Here is an 8,194-nt window from a genome sequence, read left to right on the forward strand (position 1 = left end):
TGTAGGTCCTGGGTTTGTTTTTGCAGGTAGATTCCCAAATATTTTATAATGTCTACAGTAACTTTAAATGGGATTTCTCTTTTTGTCTCTTGCTGTTGAATTTCACTAGATATATATGTATGTCGAGGATTTATGTGGGTTTATTTTATATCCTGTAACTTTGCCAAATTTTTTATTGTTTTTGTAGGATTTGATTCTCTAGGATTCTCCAAGTATAGTACTATATCATCTGCAAAGAGTGATAGCTTGGACTCTTGTTTGCCTAATTTGATTCCTTTGATTTCTTTTTCTTCTCTAATTGCCATTTCTAGTTCCAGATTGAATAAAAGCATTGTGGATACCCTTGTTTCAACCCTGAACTTACTGAAATGCTTCTAGTTTGTCCTCATTACATATAATACCTGCTGATGGTTTTAAATAGATGGTATCTATTATTTTTTTTTGAGATAATCATGGTTTTATTTGCACCACTGATCTTTTAAATCTTTGACATTTTCACATTGGTAAGGTTCACTTAATCTTTAGTCATTAAAAGGCCTATCCCAGCAATATATTGGCCATTATTTGTAACAAACCTTTTTAAGAGGGAAAAATGTGTTCATTATAAAGTGCAGAGGGCTTTCAACAATTTATTTGGCAACTTATCTTGATAATAGCAAATATTCACCATAATAGAAAACAGAGAGTAGATTAATTTACCGTGGCATAGGAAGTCCTGCCAGTTCCCAAATGCCCTAAATAGTTTCTCTGCGATTCTTACATTGTTTAGTCCTCAAGGAAAGCCAAAGCCCTACCTCCAGGTTTGGTAGCAAATAGACACCGCTTCTCTACAACTAACCTTCCCTTGCTGCTTTGGTAATAAGTTTCTTGCGCATTTGCTACAAGGTCAGGCAGCTTGTCAGTAGATACCAACAATACAGCACAACCTCCCCATTCTGCTCCAGTCAGACGTGACCCTTTAGCTCCCAACGGTCGACAAACTTCCACCAGCCAACCCAGTTCAGGACAGCTGCACTCATACAAGTTCTTACAGCTCACATGACTCTGGTTCATTAGATCTCCCAGCAGCTGGATAGCATTGGTGGGTGCTTCCTCACATATCTTCTTAAACTGCAACACTGTGGCTGCTTCACTGAACACATGCTTTGCACACTGTTAAAACTTGAACAAGAGTATATCTTGAGTGTTCTTGCAAAGGATTTGGGTCTTGAGCTCCTCCGGGCTAATTTCTAGGTACTTGCAGACTTCCGCTTGGCTATAAGGTTCTAAGTGAAAGACTTCTTCCACTAGCAGCAGCATTTCCTCCAGACTTAATCCTAGTTTGATCTGCACCTCCTCCAAGCACAGGGCTTTGTTCCATTCCAAGCCTTTGTACTTAGCCAGGAACTTTGCAGCCAGTATACACTCCATTACACAAGTATTGAAATGAGAAGTTGCTGCCTTATCCATTGCAACACAACTGTTAGCAATCACAAAACTTGCTTCACTTGGAAGCTGGACATCAGTTGCCCTCAGAGGATTGAATTCTAATAACTTGGCCTTTCCTTCCTCTCCAAGAAAAGATATAGACTGATCCATGCCTCCTCCCTCAGTGCCAATATAACGCTCACTCTTGGTACAGATTTCTTCCAGTTCTATCTTGGGGAGGTTCAGCCTGTTAGCTTTCAGTGTCATGAGCCTGGCACAACACACCAGCACTGGAACTAGAGAAACAAGAACTTGAGGGGATGATTCCATTCAACAGGCAATTCATTCCAGTCGAGTTCCTAAGATTGAAATGTTCCTGGATTCCTTCAAGTCCACATAGGAAAGAGTTGTGGCCACTGAGGCTTGGTCTTATCAATGTGAATGTCATCAATACTGGTACTGAAATCCAGGTATAAGGGATTCTTATTGGTCAGGTGGAGAATTTGACTTTTCACAGGTTTAACAGCTATTAGGATATCTTGTTCTACAGCCATAGGAAGGAAAGCATAGCCACAATAATCTATGTGCTCTCCTACTAAATTGACTCATCCTAGTGCCTGGACATAAAATTCAGGTATGGATCCAAACTTGGAAATGAACATCTCCTTTAACTTTAGCAGTCTGGGATGCTCTGCCACATCGATCAGACAGGTGTTTGGACCTTCTGCAGCCATTGCTCCTGATTCCTTTTCTCTTCAGCCAATTCAACTGGCAATGCAGTCTCTCAAGAAAATCATGGGACTGACCCTCTTCCTTCCAGGCACTACATGCAGTACTTCGCGGAAGTCCGGCTACTTGGAGTGGCCTAGTTCTGCAGCTTGCTGCTCCTCCCCTGACCTCTCTTCCATAAGGTTCCCTCATCTGGCCCTCCTGACCTCCCGGTCAAGCACCAGTACCTATTTTTATAATGAAGGCTCCATTTATTCCTAAACTTTCTAGTGTTTTTAATAGGAATGGATTTTGTATTTTGTCAAAAGCCTTTTCTGCATCTATTGAGATAATCATGTGGTTTCTACTAGGTTTATAATTGATATGATCAATTATACTGATGGTTTTCCTAATATTAAACCATCCTTGCATTCCTGGAATAAATCCTACCTGGTCAAAGTGTATTATTCTTGTGATGAGTTGCTGTACTCTTTTTGCTAATATTTTATTTAAAAATTTTGCATCTATATTCATGAGTGAAATTGGTCTATAATTTTCTTACTCTGTTTTATCTCTTCCTGATTTTGTTATCAGTACCATATTTATGTCATAAAAGGAATTTGGTAGGAATCCTTCTTCACTAATTATCCCAAATAGTTTGTAGAATATTGGAAGCAACTGTTCTTTAAATGTTTGATAGAATTCATTAGTATATCCATATGGCCCTGGAGATTTTTTCCTAGGGAGTTCACTGATGACTTGTTTGATTTCTTTTTTTTTTTTGAAATGGGGTTATTTAAGTAATTTACTTCCTCTTCAGTTAATCTGGGCAACTTATATTTTTGAAAATATTCATCCATTTCACTGAGATTGTCAAATTTATGTGCATACAATTTGGCAAAATAATTCCTAGTTATTATTTTATTTTCCTCTTCATTGGAGTTAGCTTCACCTTTTTCATTTTTGATACTCATAATTTGGTTTTATTCTTTCTTTTTTTCATATTGACTAAGGATCTATAAATTTTATTGTGTTTTTTTCCCCATAAAATCAGCTCTTAGTTTTATTGATTAATTTAATAGTTTTCCTAATTTCAATTTTAATAACCTCTCCTTTGGTTTTCAGTATTTTTAATTTAGTATTTAATTGGGGATTTTCAATTTGGTCTTTGTCTAGCTTTTTCAATTGCATGCCCAATTCACTGACCTCCATTTTCTCTAATTTATTCATGTATGCACTCAGGCATTATGAAACTTCCCCTAAGAACTGCCTTTGCTGAATCCCACAAGTTTTGGTATGTTGTCTCATTATTGTCATTCTCTTGAATGAAGTTACTGATTGTTTCTATAATTTCTTGTTTAACCCACTCATTCTTTGGGATTAAATTTTTAGTTTCCAATTAGGTTTTGTCTATCTTTCCATGGTCCTTTGCTGTGAATGTTTTTAGTGCATCATGATCTAAGAATGGTGGATTTAATATTTCTGCCTTTCTGCACTGAATTGTGAGGTTTTTGTGACCCAGCACATGATCAGTTTTTGGGTATGTGCCATGTACCACTTAAAGGAAGGTATATTACTTTTTATCCCCATTCAGTATTCTCCAGAGATCTATCATATCTAGCCTCTCTAAAATTCTATTTGCCTCCTTAACTTCTCTCTTGTTTATTCTGAAGTTAGATTTATCAAGTTCAGAAAGGGCAAGATTAAAATCCCCCACAAGTATAGTTTTGCAATCTATTTCTTCCTCTAATTCCCTTTATTTCACCTTTAGGAATATGGACTCTATACCATTTGTTGCATATATGTTAAGTAATGATATTGCTTCATTCTCAATGATGCCTTTTAGCAGGATATTTTTCCTTGCTTATCTCTTTTAATTAGATCTATTTTTGCTTTTGCTTTATCTGAGAAAATGATTGCTAACCCTGATTTTTTTACTTGAGCTAAAGCATAATATATTCTACTCAAGTCTTTTACCTTTACCCTGTGCGTATTCCTTTTTTTTCAGACATGTTTCTTGTCGACAGCATATTGTAGGATTATGGTTTTTAATCCATTCTGCTATCTTCCTCCATTTTATGAGAGAATTCATGCCATTCAAATTCACAGTAATGATTGCTATCTGTCTTTCCCTGATCCTTTTCCCTCACCTGTTTATGTTTTTGTTTCTTCCTTCTCCCTTCCCCTCCTTAAGGGTTTTCCTTTTGACCACCATCTCCCTAAGTATTTCCTCCTTATGACCCACCCCTTTACCTACCTTTTCCCTTTACTGCTATTTCCCTCCCTTCTAGCCCCCACTCCCTTCTTATCCCCTCTTTACCCTTGCTACTGCCTATGGGGCACAATGGATTTTTATACAGATCAGAGTATGTTATTCCCTCTTTCACTCCAAACCAAAGAGAGTAAATTTCATACAGCACTCCTCTCCCTTCCTCTTTTCCCTCTATTATAGTGACTTATTGTGTCTTTTCACATTAGAATCTCAAACTTAACTGATTATGTTGATACCTCTTTGAACTAGAACCAATGAGAATAGTGTTCAAATGATGTTCATCTCCCTCTCTCCTTCCCCTCTTTTATGCCTCTTTGTGTGGCATAATTTACCATTTCATGCCTCATCCTTTCCTTTTATTCCATTACCATCCCTTTGGAACTCTTAATAAGGTTTTTTTAATCATCAGATTAGTTCATTTATACCCACACCCTCTATCTATGTATATCTCTTTTAAAGGTTGTGATAATCATATAAATTTCAATATTGACAGGTATCAGCTTCTCATATAAGGATGTAAACAGTTTCATCTTATTGCATGCCATGTTATGTGCATGTGTGGGTGTGAGTGTGTATGTGTGTGTAATTGTGTGTGTGTTTTCCTTGTTTACCTTTTTATGTCTTTCTTGAGTCTTGTAACTGGATCAAATTTTGCATTGACCTCTGGCTTTTTCATCAGGAAAGTCTGGAAGTTCCTTATTCATTAAATGACCCTCTCCTTTCCTGAAAGATTATGCTCAGTTTAGCTGAGTAGTTAATCCTTGGTTGCAGTCCTAGCCCTTTTGCTTTACTAAATATCAAATTCCAATCCTTCCAATCTTTTAATGTAGAAGCTGTTAGGTCCTGTGTAAACCTGACTGTAGTTCCACGATATTTGAATCGTTTCGTTTTGGCTGCTTGCTGTATTTTATCCTTAACCTGGTAATTCTGGAATTTGGCTACTATGTTTCTTGGAGTTTTCAAATTTGGATCTCTTTCAGGAGGAGTCTGGTGAATTATTTCAATAACTATTTTACCTTCTGATTTTAGGACTTCAGGACAGTTTTCTTTGACAATTTCTTGGACGATGCTGTCCAAGCTGTTTTTTTCATCATGGCATTCCAGTAGACCAATAATTCTTAGGTTATCTCTCCTGGATCTGTTCTCCAGGTCAGTTGTTTTTCCAGTGAGATATTTTACAATGTCTTCCAATTTTTCAGTCTTCATCTTTTGTTTGATTGACTCTTGGTGCATCATACAGTCCTGAGCTTCAATTTGACTGATTCTAATTTTTAGTGAAATATTTTCTTTCATTAATTTTTGAAGGTCCTTTTTAAGGGAGGTATTTTCTCCAATTAGATTATGAACCTCCTGTCCCAGTTCACAAATTTTACTTTTTAAGGATTTGTTTTCTTCAGTGAGGCTTTTTTCCAATTTGTTCACTGTAGATTTAAATTTATCTTCTACCTCTCTAATTTGGCTTTTAAAATCTCTCTTGAGCTCCTCAAAAAATGCTTTTTGGGCTTATGACCAGTTCATATTTCCTTCTGTGGTCTCAGGTGTGAGTATAGAGTCCATAGTGTACTCTGTATTTGGTAGTTCTTGCTCACTATAATAAGCTTTAATCGATTTTCTTGCCTTTCCCTTCTCCTCAGCTTCCTTCTTTCCCATTGTAATTTCCTATTTCCTAATTTCTCAGGCTGGGAGCCAAGGGCCTGGTTGTTGACTTTGTGTGCTATAGTGTCTGGGTATAGACTGAGGCCAAGGCCAGGATTCTCAGTGTTTCATCTGAGTTACCCTGAAGTCTTACAGAGTAACCTGTGGTTGAGGGGTGGTCTGGCTGCTTCAGATTTCTGCCTCTATGCCTCTGGGCTATAGCTCAGGAAGGCTCAGCAGCTGGTGGCTGGCAGCACTCATGTCTGCAGAGGCCCCTTGGGATTCTAGTGTCCACCTGGGCTTTTGTTGTTAGCCCTTGCTGGCTCCACCATCCTGGACTTTGGGAGCTCTTGCTGGTCAGGTGAGGTGGGGCTTCTTGGGATCCTTCCTGTCCTTCACTTCAGATGCCTTACTGCCTCAGTTACACTCTTTCTCTCTGACTCCTAAGCCTGAGGCTATTTCTGCTGTTTCAGGATTTTACCCTTGGTGGGATGTTTATCTCTGGGTTTTTTAAGTCAGGAAGGGGGAAAGGAAGCAGCTGGAGTTTATTTTGTCATCTTGGCTTCTGAAAAATCAGGTAGGTGATTTTTAAACTTCCAGGAAGTGGGCTGATAGACACAGGAGAAGATGCTGTCTCTGCTATGGGCCCGGGCTTTCTCTTACCCAGCTCAGACAGATACTCCTGTCCTGTGGTGAGACACTGGTGAGATAGCTGCAAATTCCCCTTAGCATGGATGAGTCTGCTGGCTGGGGCTCCTTGTCTTTCAGCTATAATCTGATCTCTAGTCCGTGCTGGTGCAGCCCCCTGTGTGCTCCAGTCTCCCCCTACCCAGACCCACATGGGCACTTTCCTGGTCTGGATTCTGCCATGCTCTGTCTCCCAGTGGATTCTGTCACTCTAAATCCATTCAGATTCACTTTTTGCAGTTTAGTGATGGTAGTCACGGTGGAGCTTAGAAAAGTTACTGCTTCCTTTCTGCCGTCTTGGCTCTACCAGAGAAGATTTGCTCTTCAATGAAAAGTTTAGTAGGGTGAGAGTTATAAACATATGATTTCGTTATTTTACCTCTCTTTGCCTCCCCAACCCCTCACTTCCTGTACAAGGGGATACACAAGCAATCACGGACCCATGCTGTGGATAGAGCACTGTGCTTAGAGTCAAGAAAACCCGAGTTCAAATTTGACCTCAAGTTAACCTCTGTCTGCCTCAGTCTCCTCATCTGTAAAATGGGGATATTAATGGCACCTATCTCCCAAAATTTTTTGTGAGGATCAAATGAAATAATAATTTTAAAATGTTTAACACAGTGCCTGGCACATAGTAAACACTATATAAATGTTAACTATTGTTCTATTATTATTGTTGTTTTGTGGTCTTCAATTTTATGAGAGAGCAGGAAATAAAGTCTTCTGGAGATGACAATGATTCTACATAGGCAAGATTCATTTAGCAAGAAGGGTGCTGCACTCAGAGGCTGAAGAGCTAGATTCAAGTCCCACTCTCACACTTTCTCAGCTGTGTGACCTTAGACAACCCACTTAACCTCTCTGAGGCTCAATTTCCTCATCCATAGTTTGGGCATAATAATCATTGCATTACCCTGCTTTAAGGCTTATGTGTGATGATCTAATGGGATAAGGTATATTAAATATTTTGTAGTTATAAAGAGTCAATTAAATAAAAATTCTTGTTATTTTTATTGCAATTATTTTTATATTCTACATACAATAAAAAACATTTTAGGGTTCAATGGGACGGTCATGTTACCATGGCAAAACTGCCCTAGATATAATGGTTATTGGTCAATGCTCCATGTGGAACTTTGCGCATTTGGACAGAAAATTTAGGGGAGAAAAAGATTGTTGATAGTAGCTGAGAACTCTTCTTGTCTGGGGGTTAAACATGAATGTAACTCCATGCAAGAATAGAGTAAAAAATGAAGAGTGTCTATTCTACCTAAGACAGAAAGGATAAGAGGAACCTTTTGAACTAAAGGAATTTTGTTTTGTTTTCCCCAAAAGGTGAGGGGTCAGTGGAAAATGAGAGACTTGGTAATGTCCCTAGAGGAACTGATTGTAACAGCTCTGAGTGGAAAGTGCTAAATAGACAAAAATCAACTTATATTTAAGTTATATTTTATGGTTACAAAGATCTTTCACTTATATTATATA

The 8,194-nt window shown here is 38.2% G+C and overlaps 1 pseudogene; it reads right to left on the bottom strand.

Moving 5' to 3' along the window:
• Positions 1 to 244: 244 nt before the first annotated feature.
• LOC138168427 (N-acetylgalactosamine kinase pseudogene) lies at positions 245 to 2,187 on the bottom strand (annotated as a pseudogene).
• Positions 2,188 to 8,194: the final 6,007 nt, after the last annotated feature.

This window comes from Petaurus breviceps, unplaced genomic scaffold, assembly GCF_028583685.1.
Source record: "Petaurus breviceps papuanus isolate PSGF00001 unplaced genomic scaffold, PetGlider_PUasm1.0 37, whole genome shotgun sequence".
NCBI lineage: Eukaryota > Metazoa > Chordata > Mammalia > Diprotodontia > Petauridae > Petaurus > Petaurus breviceps.